This window comes from Bubalus bubalis, chromosome 21 (assembly GCF_019923935.1).
Source record: "Bubalus bubalis isolate 160015118507 breed Murrah chromosome 21, NDDB_SH_1, whole genome shotgun sequence".
Lineage (NCBI taxonomy): Eukaryota > Metazoa > Chordata > Mammalia > Artiodactyla > Bovidae > Bubalus > Bubalus bubalis.
Window position 1 is genome coordinate 8,703,508 of NC_059177.1, and position 25,984 is coordinate 8,729,491.

At 40.4% G+C, this 25,984-nt stretch overlaps 1 long non-coding RNA gene across 2 annotated transcripts in view; it reads left to right on the plus strand.

Moving 5' to 3' along the window:
- Positions 1–529: 529 nt before the first annotated feature.
- The window catches only part of LOC123330980, a 136,937-nt gene continuing 111,482 nt past the window's right edge, over positions 530–25,984 (plus strand). Inside the window, exon 1 of one of the 2 annotated variants that reach the window (XR_006547347.2) lies at positions 530–2,029. This is a non-coding gene — a long non-coding RNA (uncharacterized LOC123330980). The remainder of the gene's footprint in view (positions 2,030–25,984) is intronic. The other variant, XR_006547348.2, reaches the window with a different exon arrangement.

A 25,984-nucleotide genomic window follows, 5' to 3' on the forward strand; every position in this document is an offset into this window, starting at 1 on the left:
GTGGGTTGCCATTTCCTTCTCCAATGCAGGAAAGTGAAAAGTGAAAGTGAAGTCGCTCAGTCATCTCCGACTCTTCGTGACCCCATGGACTGCAGCCTACCAGGCTCCTCTGTCCATGGGATTTTCCAAGCAAGAGTACTGGAGTGGGGTGCCATTGCCTTCTCCACCTCTCCTTCTACGACCCCTATAATGTGAATGTTGGTGTGTTTGATGTTGTCCCAGAGGTCTCTTTGGAGAAGGAAATGGCAACCCACTCCAGTATTCTTGCCTGGAAAATTCCATGGACAGAGGAGTCTGGCAGGCTATGGTCCATGGGGTCCCAAAAAGACATGGCTGAGCGTCTGAGCATCAGTGGTCTCTTAGGCTGTCGTCATTTTCTCTTCATTCTTTTTTTGTATATTCTGTTCTGCAACAGTGATTTCCACCATTCTGTCCTCCAGGTCATTTATCCATTCTTCCCCCTTAGTTATTGTGCTATTGATTCCTTCTAGTGTATTATTCATCTCTGTTTGTTCTTTAGTTCTTCGGTAAACATTTCTTGCATCTTCTCCATTGTTTTCCCAAGGCACTGGATCGTCTTCACTAGCATTATTCTGAATTCTTTTTCTGGAAGGTTGCCCATCTCCACTTCATTTAATTGTTTTTCTAGGGTTTTATCTCATCCCTTCATCTGTGACATTTTGCTTCTTCATCCTGATTAACTTTCTGTAATATGCTTTTGTTCTAGCTACTGTGGTATTGTGGCTCTTCTTGCTTCTTCTGTCTACACTCTGTTGGAAGAGGCTAAGAGGCTTGTGTAAGCTTCCTGATGAGAGGGACTGGTGGTGGGAAAAACTGGGTCTTTCTCTAACGGGCAGGGCCTTGCTCAGTAAAGCTTTAATCCAATTATCTCTGATAGGTGGGGTTGCTGCTCCCTCCATTTTAGTTTTTTGGCTTGAGGTGACCCAGCCCTGGGCTGCAGGGTTAATGGTGAGCTCAAAGAGCGCTTACGCCAAGATGGACCTTTCAAGACCAGCTGCTGCCAGTGCCCTGATCTCTGTGGTGAGCCCTTCCTGACCCACGCCTCCGCAGGAGACCCTCCAACACTAGCAGGTCATTTTGGTTCAGTCTGCTGTGGGCTCATTGCTCCTTTCTTCTGGGTCTTTGTGTGCACAAGATTTTGTTTGTGTCCTCCAAGACTGGAGTCTCTGTTTCCCCCAGTCCTGTGGAAGTCCTATCATCAAATCCTGCTGGCTTCAAGGTCAGGTTCCCAGTTCCTTTGTCAGATCCCCAGGCTGGGAAGCCTGACATGGGGTTCAGAATCTTCACAACAGTGGGAGAACTACTTTGGTATTATTGTTCTCCAGTTTGTAGGTAACCCACCCGGCAGGTATGGGATTTGATTTTATTGTGGTTGTGGCCCTCCTACCATCTCACTGTGGCTTCTTATTTGCCTTTGGAGATGGGATATCTTATTTTGTAGGGTTCCTGCATCGTCCTGTTCATGGTTAGTCAACAGTTAGTTGCAATTTTGGTGCTGTTGCAGGAGGAGATGAGCATACAACCTTTTATTCCACAATCTTGAACCAGAACGACTCCAAAACTGGTATGTTTTAGAGCATCTTGAAATTGTAGAAAGATTTCAAGAGGCAAAGCTTCAGAAGAGATATAGTCTATTTCTCTATTTACCACTGGTGTCTAGAGAGAGAAAATGTGTGTTCTACCAGTTGCAAGATCAACAATAGAGGACCAAATGAAGAGGAATGGTTAATAAAAGACAAACATTGATGGAAATTGTTTCAGTTTAGGTTCCCTAAAAATAGCCTGAAGTGGGGATTCTTATAAAATTAGTTTAGTGAGGTAGTGATTTCAGGTGAAACTCATAAGCAAATGAGGGAAACAGGATGTGGTCAGGAGGAAGCTGGGCAAAGATGCAGGTATGACTGACGTGTAGCCCAACCCATCACAGAGTGTAGCCCATCACAGAGCTGGTTCACACTGAGGCAAGGATGCTGGCTTTGTGTTCCTCTGCATTACCCATCACTGACTGGTAAGACATAAAAGCTTTGGGAGAAAGTTCAGTACTTGCATGGTCATAAGGAGAGAAGGCAGAATGGTATTTTGGAAAATAAGTGTGTGTATAGTGGAGAGAAGAGAATTCTAGATTGAACTAACATTAAGAAAGAAACAACTACCTGCCAATTGCTTTCTGCTGCCATTACCACATTTTAGGGGAGGGAAAATTGAGGCTGGGGTAAGTTGCATAATATTGGTAAAGAATCCGCCTGCAATGTAGGAGACCCCGGGTTGATTCCTGAGTTGGGAAGATCCACTGGAGAAGGGAAAGGCTCCCCACTCCAGTATTCTGGCCTAGAAAATTCCATGGACTGTGTAGTCTATGGGGTCACAGAGTCGGACACGACTGAGCGACTTTCACTTTCACTTCAATTTCATACTGAAAAGAGTGGTGGAGTCAGAAAATGATGCTGGGTGCTTGCCCTGGCCCTTCCCACTCCCCCTTCCCCAAGCTCCTTGCTCTCCGCCCCATCAAAGGAACAGTAAGAACACCTGAGCAGTTAGAGGGCAACCTGTGTGAATTAAAGGTAAAGGATCTATAGGGAGAAGGGAGACCTAAGGACAATTGGCAGAAATGAGTGCAGAGTTGAAAGAGGCTGCAGGAGAGGGACTGTGTGGCCTCTAACAGAGGTGGAACTCACTTGTGAACTTCTGAATTATCATGTTGATATTTGTACTTTTGTAAACAAAGAGCTTTGTGTAACCTAAACTCTGGAAGATTGACCAGAATCCCCAAACCCATTCTTCTTTAAAAATAACAAAGCAATAACAGTAAAAATATAAAATATGGCCTAGCAAATTTTTTGTGTGTGGCTGACTTAGAGATATCCTTTAATCCTCATAATTACTCTGCAGACTGATATTATGCCTCCACTGAGAGCCACCCTCAAAGCTCTGTCTTTGACGTTCTCAAGCTCTCAAGTGCAGAGTAAATGATTCTCCACGTGGCCCGGGGAGATGTGCCTGAGAGAAGTGCTTTCCTCATGGACTATCTAAAACTGGACCCTTAACCTTTCAAGCAGTGCATTCTACACAAGAGAGATTACCTGTGACATTTATTAGTGTTCTGGTAGGGCAGGGGAGGGACAAGATAATCATGTGGTTCAGTAAGTTTGGGAGAAAAATAATTAAACAAATTTAACTGGTTTCTCTGACATGGTTACTAAGTGGGATTTAACTGTACACCCAGATGTGCTCTATGCATGAATATCCAGCAGAGAAACCTGGAGTTCAGGGTTTCCCAAATATACTTGCAAACAGAACTGTTTTGTAAAGATTTTTGATAGGGTTAATATTCTGCTAAACCAGAACTCTGAGACCTCTCTTCAGAGGTGACTGCTATGCTCCCTGCTCTTGGATTTAGAATTCTGATACTCTATTAAGTGAACATTTCACTGGGTAAGGGCAGCACCTTCAGCTGTTATTATTCATGTATGCCATTACACAAATATATTGAATTGAGTCCTTGAGAGGAAGTTTTGTTCAGGGTAGTAGGCAGCCCAAGGGCCAAGGGATGGGAGGCCCTAAGATGGCCAGTGAAGAAGACTGCATATACCTGTTCTCATTGCTCAGGGCTCTGAGAACAGAAAAAAAAAACCTTTGAGATTTTTTGCAACCATCTCAATTCCATTTTTCGACATGATGAAAAATCACAAAACACTGAATCGACACTCTTTCTTTCAGCTTTAAAAATCAAATGAAAACAAAGACATTAGAGTGGGTCATCAGACTAGTCCTCTGTTTCAGTCTCTGCCCCGTGGTATTAGGAGGTGGGTTGATTCCATACATTTGAATGAAGCAGAAGATCTTACTGGTTCCTATCAGGCAGCAGGGAAACCCAAACACTGTTTCTAGGGAAAAGATCTAATGGCTGAAATCAAATGATGGGATTGCAAAGCAATGACTGGTTGCTAATACTCCTGGGAAGCATTATGGGATAGAGAGTGGTCTATATAGTGGGAAGATTCAGGCACAAAAGGTCTTCAGCAAAAGTAGGTTATAGAAGCTCTATCTAAAATCTCTTGCTATCTGGAGTACATAAGCATAGCAAAGCCTTTCTAATATATGTTTAATGTACAGATTGAGAAGGATGCCTTCATTCAGGCTGTATGTGAGATGCCCAGTGAGGGGAGGGTGAGCCCTGTGCATTCCTTTGCTGTCAGTATTGTGCAGTTCTGTGTGGATTCTTAGCCGCTGCTTAGTTTCAACCAAACCAACACTCATGAAATAGACAACTGACTTTACAAGACTTCTACAAAGAAAAGTGTAGGTTAGAGAAGATTCTTATTTCAGAGATTTTTTTTTTCCCTTTCATATCCCCTTTTATTTTTTCAATCACTCAGTCATGTTCAACTCTTTCAACCCCATGGACTGAAGCATGCCAGGCTTCCCTGTCCTTCACCATCTCCCAGAGCTTGCTCAAACTCATGTCCATTTAGTCAGTGATCCCGTCTAACCATCTCATCCTCTGTTGTACCATTCTCTTCCTGCCTTCAATCTTTCCAAGTGTCAGGGTCTTATCTAATATCAGCTCTTTGCATCAGGTGGCCAAAGTATTGGAGCTTCAGTTTTAGCATCAGGCCTTCCAATGAATATTCAGGATTGATTTCCTTTAGGATTGACTGGTTTCATCTCCTTGCTTGCTCCAAGGGACTCGCAAGAGTCTTCTCCAACAGCACAGTTCAAAAGCATCAATTCTTCGGTGCTCAGCCTCTGTAAGGTCCAACTCTCACATCCATACGTGACTACTGCACACCCCTCATCCACTTATTTTTCAACTGGAAATTTGAACTTCTTAATCTCCTTCATCTATTTATTTCCTCCCCACCCTCCTCCCCTCTAGCAACCACCTGTTTGCTCTCTGGATCTATAACCCTGTTTTGTTATGTTTAACAAAACATTTGTTTTGTTTTTAAGTTCCACATACAAGTGAAATCATAGTGTTTGTTTTCTGTCTGACTTATTTTACTTAGCACATTACCCTCTAGATACAACCATGTTGTCATAAATGGCAATATATCATTTCCTTTTTATGGCTGAGTAATATGGTATTGTATTCAAATACCACATCTTCTTTATTCATTCATCTGTTGATAGGCATTTAGTTTGCTCCCATGTGAATAATGCTGCAATGAACATAGTGGGGCATGCATTTTTTCCAGTGAGTGTTTTCATTTTCTTTGGATGAATGCCAAAGAAGTAGAATTGATGGATCATATGGTAGGTCTATTTTTAATTTTTTGAGGACTCTCCATACTGTTATCCATAGTGTCTGCATCAATTTACATTCCCGCCAACAGTGCATATGCTGTGCTGGATTTAGTCGCTCAGTCGTGTCCGACTCTTTGAGATCCCATGGACTGTAGCCCACCAGGTTCCTCTGTCCATGGGGATTCTCCAGGTAAGAATACTGGAGTGGGTTGCCATGACCTCCTTCAGGGGATCTTCCCAACCCAGGGATTGGCCCCAGGTTTCCTGCATTGCAGGTGGATTCTTTACCATGTGAGCCACGAGGGAAGCCCAACAGTGCATGCTATGCTATGCTATGCTAAGTCACTTCAGTCATGTCTGACTCTGTATGACCCCATAGACAGCAGCCACCAGGCTCCCCCATCCCTGGGATTCTCCAGGCAAGAACACTGGCATGGGTTGCCATTTCCTTCTCCAATGCATGAAAGTGAAAAGTGAAAGCGAAGTCGCTCAGTCGTGTCCAACTCTTAGTGACCCCATGGACTGCAGCCTACCAGGCTCCTCCATCCATGGGATTTTCCAGGCAAGAGTACTGGAGTGGGGTGCCATTGCCTTCTCCGCAACAGTGCATGAGGGTTCCTTTTTTTCTACATCCTTGCCAACGCTTGTTTTCTTTCTGATCATAGCCGTATAGGTGTGAGGTTCTACTTCATTGTGGTTTTGATTTACATTTCTCTGATGATTAGTGATGTTGAGCATCTTTTCATGTGTCTGACGATCATCTGTATGTTTCTTGGAAAAATGTTCATTCAGAAGCTCTGCCCATGTTTTAAATCTGTTGTTTGTTTCTTTTGGTATTGAGTTGTATGAGTTCCTTGTACATTTTGGATATTAACCCCTTATTGGATATATCATTTGCAATTATTTTCTTTCATTCTGCAGGTGGCCTTTTCATTTTGTTGAAATAGTTTCCCTTGCTGTGCAAAGCTTTCCAGTTTGATGTAGTCCCAGTTTTTTATTTTTGGTTTTGTTTCCCTTGGCCGAGGAGACATATCCAAAAAAATACTGTTAAGACCATTGTCAGAGAGCGTATGTTTTCTTCTAGCAGTTTTATGGTTTCAGGTCTTACATTTAAGTCTTTAATTCATTTTGAATTTATTTTTGTGCATGATGTGAGAGAATAGTTCAGTTTAATTGTTTTGCATGTAACTGCCCTATTTTCTCATCACCATTTATCGAAGAGACTGTTTCTTCCCCATTGTGCATTCTTGCCTCCTTTGTTGGAGACTAATTGCTCTTGTAAGGGTGGGTTTATTTCTGGCCTCACTATTTCCATTGGTCTCTGTGTCTGGTTTTGTGCCAGTATTATACTGTTTAGATTACAATAGCTTTGTAGTATAGTTTGAAATCAGGGAATGTGATACCTCCAGCTTCATTCTTCTTTTTCAAGATTGTTTTAGCTATTTGGGGTCTTTTGTTTCCACACACATTTTAGAATTATTTATTCTAGTTCTGCAAAGAATGCTGCTGGCATTTTGACAGTAATTTTATTGAATCTGTAGCTTGCCTTTGATCGTATGGTCATTTTAACAATATTAATTCTTCCAACCCATGAACATGGTATACATTTTGGTCTAATTTCTTTCATCAATGTCTTATAATTTTCTAAGAATAGGTCTTTTACTTCCTAAGGTAGATTTATTCTTTGATATTTTATTCTTTTTGATGTGATGGTAAAGATTAGACTGTAAAGATTAGATTAAAGAGGATTCTAACCACATAAGCAGAGTAAACAAGGACAAAATGACACGATGATATGGCTTTTACTCATACTCTTTCACCAATATTATGATATTGAAAAAAATCTATTCGTATTCTAAAAATGTCCTAAAATAATTGGAATTTCATATATTAAGTATGGAGATTATTTATTAGAAATGATTTGACCTAAAACAAATAGACTGCCAATTTTTCTCCAGCAAAAGTAGGTTTACTTGGGATCAACCAAGAATTGCACTTCAGGGTCTGCAACAGGCAAACCACCTTGCAAGTCTTCTGCAAAAATGAAAAGGAGAACTCTTTTATAGAGGGAAAAAGGAAGTTGTGAGGGCTATAGTAAACAGAAGCCATGGTTTTTTTTATTGGCTGATTTGTGGCAGTGTCTCATTGGCTGAGTGCTTGCTAGGAAAGAAAAAGACATCTTTCTTCTTCCTTTTGGGATCTTTACTGGTTGTCAGGCTTCTGGTCTCCCAACTCTATTTAGTTGAGGCTTCTGTTTAATACTTTTTTACTGGGTGAACACTATGAAAAAATTCAAAATTACTGGTAGAGCAGAGAAACCATTCATTTTAGAGTTAGATTTGTGTTTGTACTAGGCCTGTATCTTTGTTGGATGGATGAACAGAACAAGTTACAGAGCATTGTTGCAACTCAGTTTTCTCATCTGTAAAATAGGGACAGTAGTCTCAGAGATTAAAGGAGATAGTTTTAAGGCATCTAGCTTCATTTGTGGCATAATTTGCGTGCAAAGAATGTATTCTCCTAAGTTGCTTCAGTCGTGTCCAACTCCGTGTGACCCCATAGATGGGGGCCCACCAGGCTCCCCCATCCCTGGGATTCTCCAGGCAAGAACACTGGAGTGGGTTGCCATTTCCTTCTCCAATGCAGGAAAGTGACAATTGAAATGGAAGTCACTCAGTTGTGTCCGACTCTTTGCGACCCCATGGACTGCAGCCTACCAGGCTCCTCTGTCCATGGGATTTTCCAGGCAAGAGTACTGGAGTGGGGTGCCATTGCCTTCTCCAAAAGAATGTATTAGCTTTCATAATTTTCCTGTTTAGTCAGTCCTGTTTTGAATTTATAATAGGTTTGTTTCTCTAATCCAGTATTAGGAAGGTGATTTTAAAATAAATCCCAGAAAGGTATTTGTAATTTTCTTTAATTTTTTCTTATTTCATTTGAAACCAGAATGGAGGCTGGCAGTCATCATGAAATGTATCTTTCATACTGGAGTTAGGCATAGAAAAAAGGGTTTTTGTCCTTGAAGCTATTTGTAGTTGCTAGTAGACAGTTGGGCTTCCCTTGTGGCTCAGCTGGTAAAGAATCTGCCTGCAATGCGGAAGGCCTGGTTTTGATCCCTGGGTTGGGAAGATCTCCTGGAGAAGGGAAAGGCTACCCCCTCCAGTATTCTGACCTGGAGAATTCCATACACTGTACAGTCCATGGGGTCACAAGAAGCCGGACACAACTGAGTGACTTTCACTTCCACTTTTTACTTTCAGTAGACAGTTGCTATCCCTGCCACATTGTTATTGGTACTAATACATGCATAACATTTACAGAATGTTAGAAACCTGTAGAAATACATTGTTTAAAAAATTGGGTCCTTGGTCACTGTTTTTTATGTGATTTATATATTTCTGATATATATTTGGTTTTCTTCCAAAGTTCCTGGTTCACAGGTCCCTAAACTCTGAGAATTTCCTGAGATAAGAGTGGTAAATATTTCTTTTGTTATGTTAATGAGCAACTTTGGGAAAGCCTTTAGGTAACCCATGGATGTGGCACTGTTAACCAGAAACAAACAAGTGATTAGAGGGATGCAACTTTCAGTCCTCCCATGGCCTCTGGGGAGGGGAGTGGTGCTGGAGGTTGAGTTCAATCACTAATGGCCAGAGTTTTAATCAGTTGTGCCTATGTATTGGAGCCTGCATAAAAAGCAATTACAGAGAACTTTCAACCTGGTAAACATGTGGAGGTGCTGGGAGAGTGGGTCACCTGGAGCAGACTTGGAAATTCTGCACCCCTGCCCCATACCCTGCCCTGCTACCCTGGACGTCTCTTCCATCTGACTGTTCCTAAGTTATATTCCTTTATAATAAACTGGCAATCTAGTAAGTAAAATATTTCTCTGAGTTCTGTGAGCCTAGGAAATTAATCAAACCCTAGGAGGGGGTCTTGGAAACATCTGATTGATAGCCAGTTGATCGGAAGCGCAGCTGACAACCTGCTCTTGTGATTGGCTGTGTTTTGACCCTTAAATCTAGCATGGGTCATTGGCTGCTCCTGTGTGGGTAGGGAGGTAAGGGAGATTTGTGGCTTCCCTGGCCAGGTGTCCCCTATCAGCCAGGGAGAATTTTCCAGAGAAAGGAGGTGCTGTGAACCTACCCACCATGAGGTGGATGAATTAACTTTTTGGAAAATGCGATGTCTTATGACATGTGCCAGCCACGCCATACTATGTCAGATGTTTTTCTGCCAGTGGCAAGCATTCTATTGATAGCCCAGTACAGCGCTGTCCATTAGAAACGTAAAATGGACCATGTATGTAATTTAAAATTTTCTAATAGCTTCATTAAAAAAGTCAAGCATCAGGATTTCCTGAGTTATCTATTGATTAAGATTTCACCTTCCACTACAGCGGGTGTAGGCTCGATCCCTGGTCTGGGAGCTAGGATCCCATATGCCTCTTGGCCAAAAAACCAAAACATAAAACAGAAACAATATTTGTAACAAATTCACTAAAGACTTTAAAAATGGTCCACATTAAAAAAAAATCTTATAAAAATCAAGTGAGGCAAAACAGGTAAAGTTAGGGTTATTAATATATTTCATTTTTCCTCAATATAGCCAAACATTGCCATGTTGACATGTAATTGATATAAAATTATTTATGATATTTTATATTCTTATTTTTGAAGTAGGCCTTTGAAATCTAAGGTGATTTTTCATGTGGATCAATTCAGTTCAGTTGCTCAGTTGTGTCTGACTCTTTGTGACCCCATGAATTGCAGCATGCCAGGCCTCCCTGTCCATCACAAACTCCCAGAGTTCACTCAAAGTCATGTCCATCGAGTCGGTGATGCCATCCAGCCATCTCATCCTCTGTCGTCCCCTTCTCCTCCTGCCCCCAGTCCCTCCCAGCATCAGGGTCTTTTCCAATGAGTCAACTCTTCGCATGAGTGGCTACCATATTGGACAGCACTGGACGTCAGAGTCTAAATGGGTGGTTGACTTCAAAGGCACCACCTTGTTGTCAGATCCTAATCAAACAACAAATCTTGCTTATATTTTTTCTGTATGGTATACACTTGAGGAATTAGCAAGAAGACATGGGTATATCTTTTAGGAGAAGTGGGGAAATAGTGGATGTTGTAGTGGGTAGACCTGGATTTAAATTCTCATTCTTCCACTTTAATGATCTTGGCTAATGTATTTAACCCCAATTTATTTGAATCTGTTTCCTCAAATGGGAAATGAGATAATGTTTACATGGTGTGGTTGAGGATTAAAGACTTGCCTGGACTGGAAGAGGCGTCAGTAAGCCAGTGGTTGGTGTAACATCATTGTGGTGGTTGAGTGTGACCTGACATGGAGAAGATACAGATGCCCATTTTCTCCATCTTCTGCATCTCCCCCACATCTCCCCCTCTCTCTTCTCTCCTTACTGAATTCTCAACTTTTTTCACTTTCTTTCCTATAGTACATCTTTTCACTCACAAATTTGAGTAAAACACTCTTGAAAGGATTGTTTTGAGGCTAATTTCCTTAAAAACAAAGAGTCCAAAGATTAAAGCTACCTTAGAGGTCCCGTTCAAGTCTCAACTATCTTTAACATGAACACACTGGTTTGACTGTTTCTTCCCTTCCTTCCTCCCTTTCTTCCTTCCTTCCTTCTTTCCTTCATCTGCTAGTTCCTCTCCATAAGCTCACAGTTCTCACACTGAAATTCTTCTTGGGTTTGGGGATTTGTTATTTTTATTTATCAAAACCCTTAAATTCATAGGTTAACCAAAAATAAGTTCAGCTCTGCTTATGCGTTTTACCAAAATAAGCCTTGTAAGCATTGGGAAAAAACAAACAGAAAAGATCAGTCCTATGACTAATGCAGTAGGAAGATTTTTTTTTTTTCTGTAGTGTGTTCCACATTGTCATTACTTAACAGATGGCATTGTGATTGTGTAATTGCTATAATGAATATTATTAATCATGCAACTGGCTATGATCTCAGCCTTCTTTCCTTTACCAACATTGAAAGGGTCCTGTGAAATGTTTCCAGTTGAGTTCACAGACTTCTTTTTAAATTAGTTTATCCACCACATGACTAAACACCCTTGGGAAGAGTAGCAGCTGAAGCTCTGAGTGGTGTACAGCCAGTAGCTGTCCTATATAAACAGAAGCCTTTATGTACTTTGCAAATGTGCCCACAGTTCACAGATCCTCTAAAATAATTATTCTCTCGATAGCCCAGAGAAGTGCTATCTCATAGAAATGTAATGTGAACCACATATGTAATTAAAATTTTTTTAGTAGCCACATTAAAAAGTACAAAGAAACAGGCAAAATTAATTTTAATAGTATATTTGATTTAATACAATAAAAACACCTTTTCTCAATACATCTCTAGCCATCTATAACCACCCTAAGTTTCCTCATGAACAAAATGAAAATCTCGTGCTGAATGAATTGCAAAAGTCCAGTCCCATGACACCTGATAGACAGTGTCTCAAGCTCTGAACACTAGATGATCACAGCCAGATTTGGCCTATGCTAATTAAGGTAGTCAGGTTCAGATAGGTCTCAGATCTGGAATTTGTGTAGGAGGGCAGAAAGTCATGCTTGGACAAGGAAAGAGCTACTTAATGATCATACTTAAAGGTCATTCATTTACTTTTCCAATAACCTAGTGACATATATCCTAAGTCACTTAAGAAATGTTATAAAATGTCACAGATTTATGGAGCATTGCCACACAGAGGGTTTAGATCCTAAGATTGGTCTGTACAGAACTGTGACTCTGTATTGTTATTGATAATATAATTAGAGGAAACTGTTTGGGCTAGAACAGGAGGTTGATATCAATATTTTGACAGCTCTGTTTTAGTCAAGTCACTAATCTTCAGGAGAGCCTATGGATCTCCACACTGATTCATTAGTAGAATCAGAAAATATTGATGTGGTCCATTAAAATACAGTGTAAGCTAGGATAGCCCAGAGTTGCCCTCTATGAGTCTTACACTAGAGAATGACATAGATACAAGTCAAGGGATGAATGTAGGGGACAAATTATTGGTGAATTCACCATCTTAATGTCTGCATTACTATAAAATAAAAAGTCAAGCTTGCCAATGTAGTAAATGAATTATATTACTTAATAGATAGGAGTACGTCAAGGCTGTATATTGTCACCCTGCTTATTTAACTTATATGCAGAGTACATCATGAGAAACGCTGGACTGGAAGAAACACAAGCTGGAATCAAGATTGCCAGGAGAAATATCAATAACCTCAGATATGCAGATGACACCACCCTTATGGCAGAAAGTGAAGAGGAACTCAAAAGCCTCTTGATAAAAGTGAAAATGGAGAGTGAAAAAGTTGGCTTAAAGCTCAACATTCAGAAAATAAAGATCATGGCATCTGGTCCCATCACTTCATGGCAAATAGATGGGGAAACAGTGGAAACAGTGTCAGACTTTATTTTTTGGGGCTCCAAAATCACTGCAGATGGTGACTGCAGCCATGAAATTAAAAGACGCTTACTCCTTGGAAGGAAAGTTATGACCAACCTAGATAGCATCTTGAAAAGCAGAGACATTACTTTGCCAACAAAGGTTCGTCTAGTCAAGGCTATGGTTTTTCCAGTGGTCATGTATGGATGTGAGAGTTGGATTGTGAAGAAGGCTGAGCGCTGAAGAATTGATGCTTTTGAACTGTGGTGTTGGAGAAGCTTCTTGAGAGTCCCTTGGACTGCAAGGAGATCCAACCAGTCCATTCTGAAGGAGATCAGCCCTGGGATTTCTTTGGAAGGAATGATGCTAAAGCTGAAACCCCAGTACTTTGGCCACCTCATGTGAAGAGTTGACTCATTGGAATAGACTCTGATGCTGGGAGGGATTGGGGGCAGGAGGAGAAGGGGACGACAGAGGATGAGATGGCTGGATGGCATCACTGACTTGATGGACATGAGTCTGGGTGAACTCCGGGAGTTGGTGATGGACAGGGAGGCCTGGCGTGCTGTGATTCATGGGGTCGCAAAGAGTCGAACATGACTGAGCGACTGAACTGAACTGAATAGATAAACTTCCTTAAGTACTAGTGAAAATGTTAAGGAAATTAAATAATAGGTTAAACTTGAGAAGGAAAAAATTAATGACCACACGGCCAGTTGTAAAACACAGCTATTAAGGTGGAACCAACAAAATATGGGAGATGAGCAAAACTGCAGACCAGTAAATGTGGTGGGCATTGTTTTGTGTGTTGGCCATTCATTATTCACTTTTTTTTTTTTTTTTTTTTTTTGCAGTATCACTCTGATTTCCATAGGGGAAATATTTCTTCCTCCATGGCATGTGATCTGTTGGGATTATCAGTCTAGGGTTGTTGCACTGCTCTTCCCTAGGTAAAAAGACCCATGACCCAAGCCATGATGATTGGTCTCTTCATCCTAGTTCTCTGAATCCTGAGTAAAAAGATTCAATGATAGAAAAATCAGTTGGAACAGATTAGTTCTAGTGGCATGCCCTGAAGAGACCATCCATCATTTTCTGCTTCCTAGAGCTTCATTCTTGCACCTTTATAATCCTACTTTTCTAAGTTCTCCATTGATTAAGAGTTGTAAAGTACCTTTCCAATTAATTCCTTTTTGTATATGTTACCTAGAGTTATTTTATTAGCCTGTTATCACAGGAGTAAGGCCAAGTTTGACCTACCACTTATTTTTTTTGAAATGAACATTTATTAGAAAGCATCAATGTTCATTCATTAAAATATTGCCTACAACTGCTTTAATGATACAACTGCAGAGTTGAGAAGTTGTGACAGAAACCATATGACCCTTAAGTCTAAAATATTTCTTATTTGGCCTTTTAAGAAAAAGTTTGCTGACTTTAAGCTTATCAAATATCTTAGATTGAGTCCTTTTGCAGGCGGCCTCTAAGACAAGGACTTTATTATAAGTAGCTTATTTGTGAGGTGATTCTGAAGAAAAAAGTGAGGAAGTGAGATAGGAGAGGGAAGGAAGCAATAGAGTTTCCCTTTGTGGGTGATGAGCTCAGTTCTAGTGGAGTACATGAGGAGACAGTGTAGAATATACTGCATTTTCCCCATCTATAGGTTGAGGAAGCCAGAGTACTTACATACCTGTAACCTACTTACAGGGTCAGTGACTCTTCTGTACTTCTGGTCTACCTGGTATCTAGCAACATGAGCTCCAACAGATAAGGAAAAATATCTGAGTTGCCATTTAATTTTGTTGTTAGTTTCTTTTGCTACTCGGGAGCTTTTGGTTTAATGTAGTCTTTAGTAATTTTTGCTTTGTTGCTTGTGCTTTGAGTGTCATATCCAAGAAATTTTAGCCATGACCCATGTTAAGGAGGTTTCTCTGTGTTTTCTTCTAGGAGTTTTTAGCTTCAGGTCTTACATTTAAGTCTTTAATCCACTGTGAGTTTATTTTTGCAAGTGGAAATATCATTCCCATTTCTTTATTCTGCATGTGTCTATCCGGTTTTCCCATTGCAATTTATTGGAGAGACTGTCCTTTCCCCATTGAGTATTCTTGGTTCCCTTGTCAAATATTAACTGAACCATAGGTGTGAGGGTCTATTTCTGGGCTTTCCATTCTGTTTCATTGGTCTATATGACTGCTTCCATGCCAATATTGTACTGTTGGGTTAATGTAGCTTTGTAGTATAGTTTGAAGTCAATAAGTGTGATGCCTCCAGCTTTGTTCTTTCTCAGGATTGCTCTGGTTATTTGAAACTTCACCTAGTGTTACGTGAAAACTATACTGAAGATGGAGATAAGACTCTGAGCAGAAGACAAGGTAAAAAGTTTCTGAAACTTTCCAAGTAGGGCATGGACTACACAGAGGTTTTTTTTTTCTTTTTTTTTTTTTTTGAAATGGGTAGAGGGGAAGAGACAGATTTGACAGATGTCCAATAGGAAGACTCAACAGGACTTATGTGTGTAGTGGCCAAGCTGGAGAAGGGAAATCCATCTCAGGCTTCCTGGCCCCCAAGTTGTTCACCAAGTTGGGAGTGTAAGAATGGGTGCCACTTTGGTAATGCTCAGTGTGGCACAGGGGTCCTGTGCATTCCTCAAAGCTCTTTATTTTTCTACATGGGCACAGCAAGACCATTTCTCATTTTCTCCTGCATTGGGAAGGATTATGGTGCTAATTTATGTCAGTGGAATTCTGTTAGAAGTGAAGTATGCCACTTCCAGATATGACTCCCCCAAGTACGACCTTCCATGCAGTTTGTCTTCTTCGTCAGCTCACCATATGCATCAGATTCAGCAGAAGACTTTGAGCCCAGGGCATAGTAAAGCCACAAAATGGAAGGACTTTGTCCTTAAATGAGAAGAGACTTCTCTTCCTTACCATCCCTGCATTGGACAATTGGACTGTGACATGAGTGAGGAAAAACAAAATAAAACAAAACTCATAATCTTAAGCTACTAAGGTTTGTAGGTTATTTGCTTTAGCAGTTAGCAGAACATGACTAATAAGCTTGGACTGAAGGATTCATGGAAGAACCAAGCAGCTGTAAAGTGTGGTTCTGGAGCTAAGACCCAAAGGTCATGAGATAAGAATGGGAATCAATAGCTGTCTTTCCTCTTCCCACCTCCCACCACCTGCAGGTCTGGTCTGCACCTCTGCTTGAATTACTTTTCTTGGAGAATTATACAACTTTCTTCTTCATCACTCAGGTCAGAGACCTGACTGTACTTCTGTACTTCTCCTTTATCATCCACATTCATGGTGATGGACTGTGCCAGTTTCTACTTTGCCTGTCTTTTCATTTCCATGCTCCTTCACCCACCAGTTCTTAGCTTGTCTTATGTGTACGAGGCTATTTAGCAGTATCACTTGCTTTGCTAGATGGCTGTAGTACATCCTCAGGAGTTGTGACAACCAAAAATGTCTCCAGATAATGCTTGACATCTTCTGGGGGGGCAAAATTGCTCCCTCAGTTAAGACTTCAAGGACTTAGAACTCTCAAGGACTTAAGGCTTATCTGGAGGATGAGAATGGAAGATTTTCATCTTTGATGGCATTCAATAGAATTCTCAGGCTCTAGAAGGAAACACCTTTCAACAACAAAATAAAAGACAAAGTTAGCACATTTGATCATGCAAACACCATTGGAGTAAGTAAGTGTATTCTTTTTGTAGCTCTCATGGAAATTATTTCCTTGGAGATAAAACTCATTAGGATCCCTGGATTCAGTTTTGTCAAAAATATTTCTCCTCTATACACATGCATTTCACATACCCACTCAGATTTGCTGGCAGTCTCAGCTATAGGAATCCCAGAGAGACTCCAATACTGGAATAATTACCTAGTTCAGACTAGGACAGTAGTGGCTGAGGCCTGAAATAGGGAACTGTGGTATCACAAGGTTTGCCTACATGCCTAATGCAAGTTGTCCTAGGTCTATTATGCCTCTGAGAAATCTCATTTTCTTGTGTTTCTGTTGACTAGTGGGGAGGTGATTACATTTAGACAAAGAAAGAAGCCACAACTCTATGGAGTTAATTAACTGACCCTGAATCCAAGGCTCAGTCTAGAGAAGTAATCCTACCCACCTTACTTCACCCAGGCTGCCCTCTAATTGTGTTGTCTGTGCTTACAATTTCCTCATTTAATTGAAGCTTGAGTCAGTTATTTGAGGCGCTCCAGTAAGGAAGTATTGCCAGGTGGAGCTGAAAGGGATCATTGATTGAACTGGACAAAGTAACTTCTGGAATAGAATCCCAGCAAGTTGAGGGCTCTAACTATCTTATGTTGTTTTTTTTAAAATTTTATTTTATTTTTAAACTTTACAATATTGTATTGGTTTTGCCAAATATCGAAATGAATCTGCCACAGGTATACATGTGTTCCCCATCCTGAACCCTCCTCCCTCCTCCTCCCTCCCCAAACATAGCTGTTGGTTGTCAGGCTTGTGAGTTGAGCACATGGGCCATGCCTTAAATGATGCCCTCACTAGGTGATGTAGATGTGCCTAGACCCACAGCAGTGTCTTCTGGCATCACCCTGCACCTTAGACACATCAGATTCCTTATATACCTTGGAATACACTGAACTATTTTTGTCCTGTGCCTTTTCTCTTGTGTGTTGTGGTTGTCTTCCCAGGGCATGCTTCTTCCTTGTCTGCCTGGTGAATTCCACTGATTATTAAGAAAACTTCCTGTGCTTCCTTCTTACTGAAGCACCACTGAGCACCCTAGGTGATTACTTCCTACCATAGTTTCTTATGCGCTTCCCAAGTAGCTCAAATGGTAAAGAATCTTCCTGCAATGACAGAGACCTAGGTTCGATCCCTGGGTTGGGAAGATCCCCTGGAGAAGGGCATGGCAACCCACTCCAGTATTCTTGCCTGGAGAATCCCATGGGCAGAGGAGCCTGGCAGGTCATAGTCCATGGGGCCACAAAGAGTCAGACATGACTGAGTGACTAACACACACACACACACACACACACACACACACACACACACAGTTTCTCATGTCACACAATCTGAAAACTCACTGTCTTGGGATTGCTGATTATCTATCTTTTTCCCAACACAATTGAAACTCTGAAGATGGACTTTGTTCTCCTTGATACTTCTGTCTAGCATTGTATCCTCATGTGGTACATTCACAGTGATAAACTGTATTTCTCCAGAGAGGACAGGTTTAAATGACCCAGTAGCAAAGACCAGGCAAGAGTCTATGCCCATCTTGAATTATAAAGAAGAAAGTTGTAGCCTATACCTGTACCAATACAACCATCATGCAGTGCAATTTTTGGCCCGTTTAACTAGTAATTTCCACCTGTTGAGCATCAAAACCAAACCAGTTCTACCACTGACCTCATCCAGCAGGTTAAATTTGCCCTTGGGGCTCTGTCAGTAACTCCCCCTGTGCAGAGTTGCTGGGGAACACGGAAGTACATAGGAAAAATGAGACACGGGCTTATACCTACTAGAAAAGAATGTTTAAGGAGAAATTTTGTTTCATCACTTTCTTTTGCTAAGAGAATCGTTCTGAGGCTGGCTGGTGAAAAAGGCATGCCACCCTGATGGTTGTGCTTGTGTGTGACTCTGTTCATACCGCCCAAGGTCCCCTTGACTCATTCCAGTAGCTGTTTTCCTCCCCCAGACTCAGGAGGACTTCTTCCAGTTATGAAGGAAAACTGATGCTAATAAATGCTACCCTGGGCCAGCAACCTTTAACCAGGAATCGTCTGTGACTAGGACATGAACCAGGACATGTGCAAAAGCCTGCACAGAAATGTGTCAGGGAGGATGGGACAGAGAGCTGACCAATCAGGAATGCAGTTGCGGTGGGATGTTGCTCCATGGATCTGGAATGTTTTCAGGCATGGATTTTCTGGAACAGGTGGAGGGGGAAAAAAGGGTCAGAAGGACCACATAGTCCTCCCCACTGGCTGGTCCATCAGTGGCCAGCCCAGTGTTCCCAGCACACGCCTTGGCTCTTTGTTGTAAACAAACTCTAAATCATCTGCTACTCAAGGCAGGAAGAGCAAAAAAAAAAAAAAAAAAAACAAAACAATTTAGTCTTCACTATTGTTAAAGAGTTTACCTCTCTGAGCTCACAGGTTTTGATTTTGTTGGACTGAATGCTTATATAAATAGTCTGTGTGTATGTATATGCACACGTGTGCAGGTCTCTCAAAGTGAATAACCTTTTAAATCCAAAATTAGGTATAGAAATAAATATTTCCTTTTATTAGGAAAGTAAGTTATACAGATGATAGCATTAAAATGCTGAAAAACATCACAAACACATAAAACCCAGAAAATATCAATTTTACTGACTACCTGCCAATTTTTATTTTTAATAATTTTAAGTGCAATTGCATATTTATATATGCATATTTTAAGATAATTCTATAAAATATACAAACTTTTCAGAAATTAAGGCATAAATGGATACAAATAAGTACATTAAAATTTTTGCCACATTTTACTGAGATCCATAATTAGGTTATCAAATAACTCATATTATATCTCTTGGCATATGGTTAGAGATGTGTAGGCGGTTTGTCATTGGAACACTATTTCTTCAGGTAGACTTGTGGTATCAGAGACCTTCTTGTGTGCCTGTTTGTCTGAGATCAGCAGACTTTGTTTGATGTATAAATATGCTAAGATCTGAATTGATTCATTGGGATATATACAACGTGCAACTGGACACAGTGCTATATCCATTGTTGTACAGCTTTAAGTTTGTACATACATACCAAGGGATCTGGTTTGCTCTATTTAATTTTGCATAAAGAATACATTTGTAATTGTTTAAGATACATTAGCAAGTATATCCCTGACAGGAGAACATTTTCATTTTGACATGGGTTTCATTAGAATGAAATCTTTTGCTTACAAATTTGCATGTCCACTAGCTGGAAGAAGTTTCCACTGACTAGTTTCTGACTTAGCACATTTTACATCCGTTTTTCTTTTCTCCATTGCCTACATACTTCTGGTGCCCAGAGCTTTGAGACATGAGAGTATTACATTTCCATCTTGAGCCCCATGTCTTGATTTCAGGTGGTTCAACACAGCAAAAGTATTCCTGGAAGTTCTTCCCACTTTGTTACAGCAATAACTTTACATGAAAAGGACTGAGAGCCACATAAATTGTGTCCTACTGAACCCAAACAAACTGTGTGCCTTTCCTTACTGGATTTAAAAATAAAGATGACCACCTTAAGGTCACTCTGCCTGAGAGAGCAGAGACTGAAGTTTTAAGCAATTGTGGGTGGGGGGGGAAGTTATCATTATCATATATTTATGTATTTATTTAAATTGTTTTTTACTGGATTATAGTTGATTGACAGTGTTGTGTTAGTTTCAGGTGTACAACAAAGTGAATCAGTTTTGCACACACATATTTCTACTTCTTTAGGTTCTTTTCCCATATAGGTCGCTACAGAAGTGTTGAGTTCCCTGTATTCTACAGTAGGTCCTTATCAGCTATCTGTTCTATGTATAGCAGTGTATATATGTCAATCCCAATCTCCCAATTTATCTCTCCCCTGCTTTCCCCATTGGTAACCATAGTGTGTTTTCTACATCTGTGACTCTATTTCTATTTTGTAAATAAGTTCATTTGTACCATTTTTTTTTTAGATTCCACATAGAAGCGATATCATATGATATTTGTCTCTGTCTGACTTAACTTCACTTAGTTTGATAATTTCTAAGTCCAGCCATGTTGCTGCAAATGGCATTATTTCATTCTTTATGGCTGAGTAACCTTTCGTTGTGTATGTGTACCACATCGTCTTTATTCAGCACTTGTGGTTTAACCATCTTTTGCAAATTTTGCAAAAGCTTAAGGTCTTGTGAACAAATTTCTGTAGGGCCTCCTAGGGCCTTGAAAGAGCCCTGTGCAAGTGAAGATTTCTGAAATTTAAGTTTCATTACCGTCATTATAGACCTTCCCTGGTTTTAGCTAAAAGTCTATGGATTATCTGACTTGCTGGTTATAGCTTTGGGCAAGTTTTCATTCATTCATTCACTTTTTGCATGAACTTTTTCATTCATATTTCAATCATTTGATTATCTAAGATTTATATACTGTTATAGTATACTGCCCACTGTGTGTTGGGACAGAGACCGACAGTCAAAAGCCTAAACCAAAGTCCAGAATCTCAGTCCCTTTCTCCAGGTCCTATCTCCATGGTTACTTTTGTAAGAAACAAAAACAGTATTTGCTGTTTTCTCTCTGGTTTGACAACTGATTTCAAAGAGGGTCACGGGGTGCAGGATACTGCCCAGCTCTCCTTGCTGTAGGGTCCAGAGAGCTTTCACTCAGTCTTTTTTCCTGCTGGTGACTCTGCTGAACCAGCCCATCCTTCTCCTCCAACCACCAAGAGAATCAGAAAATCTGATATCCTGGGCTGACACAAATACATTGCTTGAAAGAGAAATAGAACCCTGCATACATTGAGGATCTCCAAGTAAGCATTCTTAATCCCAAATGGTACTTCTAACCCTCCACTTCATGTCATGGGTGTATGAGTCTTCCCATGAGCGATTCAGTCTATACTTGAAGGCCTATCATCTCAGAAACAGAAGTAGGTTTTTTTTGTTGTTGTTTGTTTGTTTTAATCTCTTCTCCTGTGATCTTAGGCCAGTTCCTTATCTCAGTGAACCTCAGGCTCTGCATCTGTAAATCTGGGTATAATGAGGGGAAAATTATAGTGCATTTGTGGGATGCTTGGCAAGCAGAAAGTTGTGAACAAAGGTAATTTCCTTTCCATTAGGAACTGAGTGTTTGGGGCAGGTGTATTTTGGAAGAAGATGCAGAGCAAGCTTCCTCGTTGCACAGCTGTGTCTTCACGTGAGGGCATAGAAGCTGCATGTAGAAACCCCCATCCAGCTGGTGTCTCAGCATGTGACAAATCTTTTAATGACTCTGTTTATTTAAAATATATTACTGGATTGCCCAAAGGTATATATGGTGCAAATATATATGTATATACACATACACACACACACACACACATATATATATATTTGCTGGAAATTAAAAATTATTTGAAGAAATGAAAACTTGGGCAAATTAATAAAATTCTTTAGTTCATGTCCTTGCTCTTGGAACCAATACAGGCATATGAGATTGTCTACATCTTAGAAGCATAGAAAGGGCGTACAGCCATGTCCCATTATATATATATTTTTTGCAGTATACCCAGCCACCTATCATGCTGATATTAGAGCAGATAATATTTGGCCCATATTGTACCAAAGGGAGGGATATTAATTTTCATTTGGATTGAATCTGTAAACTGCAATGCTTACCCTGAGTGACATCTCATTTTTCCTGATAATGATGTTGATATGTCTCTGGAATACCCATATGTTCAGCATTTGCTGCTACAAACTTGTTCTTCATTAATTATGGCTCTACAGAAGCTGCCAAAAGTTAAGCTCTATGGAAGATTTAAATTTGGGCTCAGAAGTGGGTAAAATTCATATGTAGAGGGAGGAACAGACTCAAAGAGGTGAAGTTTGTACAAGAAGTAGTGGTGTTCGGAAATTAACCCTATTGATCTAAAGTTTGTTTGGAATTCCCATGACACCCATGTGGCTTCCAGTCCCAGAAAAACTGGTGAGGAGAGACAGGTTTCTTGGACTTTGCATGAAGAGAAACATGAATTTTGGAAGTTGCTACTTCACAATCAAAAGTGTGATTTCAGCTGCTCTAGAGTTTTGCATGGTCATGTAGCATGCATTTGCTTTTTAAAAAATTCATAGATAACCACGTATTTGCATTTCTGTCTGAATTGCCTAACATGTTGAGAAGGGCAAACAGGAAGGATTTAGGTGATACCTGTTCAGAGACATTACACTACCTTTCTTTGTAAGTATCATGCGCATTATCTTAGTGGTTGGCACACATTTTTTGTAAAAAGTCACATAGTAAGTATATTGTGTCAGAGTTCTTTTCACAGTGCTCTGACATAGATGAAAATCTCTTGAAATATTTTAACCCCCAGAAATGTCTAAGTTTAACTCCCCCTCCATTTCTTCCTCTTCCTTCTTCTTTTTCTCTTTACAGATAATGGTTAAGAGCGTTGGCTTTAGAGTTAAAGGCTGAATTCAGCCTTTTTACCTGAACTGTACTTCATGTGCAGTTCTAATTTTTCCCCCTAAACCAGAGGCCTTTGCCTCCTCAGGGAGGGTTGCAGGGTTACCCTGTTACAAGAATTACAGGGTTACTGCAATTCTTTCTCAAAGGGTAAATTTTCTCAATATCATTTTTGACGTACATGCTTATGGCCCATCTGTGCATAATGTCATATGGCTAAGTGCTCATTCATGGGTAGAAACCCCTGAAGGCTATATCTTGTAGGGCCCTGACACAATGATCTGCATAGAAGGTGCTTGGATGTTACCACTCAAACCTCTTTTGATTTATGAGCCAGGCCTTCTGATCATCCTCTGACCATACATACTGTCACCCTGGTTCAGTAAGGCTACACAAACAAACACACGTAAGATTACTCTATCTCTTTAAGATTGAAGACAGAATTCCTTAGGAGTTTTGCTTGGTGGTGGTGTGTTAGTGGTACAGCGAACAAGCCTGAGATGACAGTCCCAGTAAACCTCGAGTAGTCAGGAGTGCTTGTGAAAGACTCCCCATGAGCTTCCCAGGGGAAGACTTCAAGCTACTGGTCCTCTCAGGACCAGCCATGTCTCATCTCCATCAATGACACATGAAGACAGAAGGGCAAGCAGACGGGAATATTCACACACAAATAAGGGCACTGGGGAAGCTGGCAAGCTCATCCTTCCCCTCCTGCAGCTCCTGCTTCTGTCTTTAACACATCGATTGGATCAAGCTCGAGTCTTTCTTTGATTCTCCTGACATCCTGCTTACTATTGTTTATTTAGCTTATGATTCTTCTACCCCCAAGGCAAATCTTCATACTGCATGAATCAATAGGCTACAGGGACCTTAATTAAAGCTGCAGGATAAAATTGATACTGGAAACTAAATTCCTTCAGTGTCTGGAAGGAAAGGAAATGCTGTTTCTCTTAGAGACTTTTTCATTGTCTCACATTGTAACTTCTAAAATTTGTTGAAACATTTTGCAACCCGTGGTAGATTTCTGAGACACATATCAGAGAGATGGATAGACATGTGAAGAAAGGTAAAGTCCTTTGACAAGGCTTTTGGATATGTAAGTGTCTCACTAGAGAATCAATATCTGGTGTATTGCAGTAAAGTGAAGTGAAAGTCGCTTAGTCATGTCCAACTCTTTGCGACCCCTTGGACTGTATAGTCCATGAAATTCTCCAGGCCAGACTACTGGAGTGGGTAGCCTTTGCTTTCTCCAGGGGATCTTCCCAACCCAGGGATAGAATCCAGGTCTCCCACATTGCAGGCGGTTTCTTTATCAGCTGAGCCCACAAGGGAAGCCCATCTGGTGTATTGCCGCTGCTGCTGCTAAGTCACGTCAGTTGTGTCCGACTCTGTGCGACCCCATAGATGGCAGCCCACCAGGCTCCGCTGTCCCTGGGGTTCTCCAGGCAAGAACACTGGAGTGGATTGCCATTTCCTTCTCCAATGCATGAAAGTGAAAAGTGAAAGTGTAGTTGCTCAGTTTTGTCCGACTCTTTGTGACCCCGTGGACTGTAGCCCACCAGGCTCCTCCGTCCATGGGATTCTTCAGGCAAAAATACCGGAGTGGGTTGCCATTTCCTTTTCCAGGGGATCTTCCCGACCAGGGATCGAACCCCAGTCTCCTGCATTGCAGGCAGATGCTTTAACCTCTGAGCCACCAGGGAAGCTCATCATAGATTATATGAATCATTATTAAATTTGGTCAATATGGGTATCAAATGAATTTGTATGTGAGAATTCCTAGCACAGTATTTGTAATGTGTTTCATTTTTATGAGTCACAAGTTCCATTCCCAGACCTTTGGCTGTCTGATCCTGATATTTCCAGGAGCTGTTGCTTTTGCTGATGCTGATGAGGAATCAACCTTGATTTTGACTATACAAGAATGTCCAGTTCTTTCTGCCATTTTCATATACCTGTGGTATTCAGCATCATAGGGGGAAGGTACTATCCGTGGATGTTCTTTAGACATAATACACAAAGTAGGAGAGAATAATGGTATTACTCCATGAACCTGATGATATTTTTATTCTAGGCTCCAAAGATTGGGAACTAGAGATGTCAGAAGGGAAATGATAAAACCAGGAGACACACAAGCAGGGGAGTAGGAATTTACGTATCAGAAACTGAGAGGTTTTTTTGCACCTTGAAGTCTTTTTTTCTTTTAGGTTTATTTAAATATTTAAGTTTGCAATCAAGTTATTGGAGATAAGAGAATGTAAAAATGCTCTATGGAGCACATTTTAAATCCAGATATAAACCCAAGTCCTTGGGGGTATCAAGTAGGATCACATTGAAACATTTTGACCTCTGTTCTCTGCTGTATAGGATAGTTGATATACCCTTCTGAAAAGGCAAAATAAACATTATTTGTGAAAGAATACATAGTCTCTTGGTATGAGTTTCAATTTCAAAAAAGAGAAATGTCAGGCCCTATCAGAAATGGTTAGGGTATAAACATTAATTGCAGAATTTAAAGGCACTTAAGCTCTCATACAGATGTGAGTCTTGCACAGCTCACTGTATTGTCTGGCTCTCTGAAGGTACAGGAGGAGAAATCCTTCCAAAAGTAGGCCCCTCTATGACTGAACGACAGCTATTGTTTGATGTCCGACTTTTAATTTCCACTTTACCTTTGGCAGAAATAATACTTATTTCTTGTGACATTCAAACAAAATGAATGTGCTAACATTTACAATAATGTGATGTATATGTTGTAGTTATGGATGCAGGCTAATTGTTTCTCTGATGTGTGTGTGTGTGTGTGTGTGTGTGAAAATACAACAACATGAACACCAAACTAAAAAGCAGAATCCTGGGACGTCTCATCCTAACTTTTACCTATGAGCTATGTGACTTTGTGTAAGTTCTTTAATCTTTCTGACTTTCAGGCTCTTATCTATAAAATTGCTGTTAACCTATATACATATACATATAAATTGACCTACAAACTGTTTATCTTGAAGGGTTAATGTAAAGATAAAAAAGAATGGACACAAAAGAAAATTCTTTATAGACTATCAGTACCATACAAAATGAAAGTAGTTTAGGTAATGGATATATTTGTGCATATAAAAAATGTAAAACCACG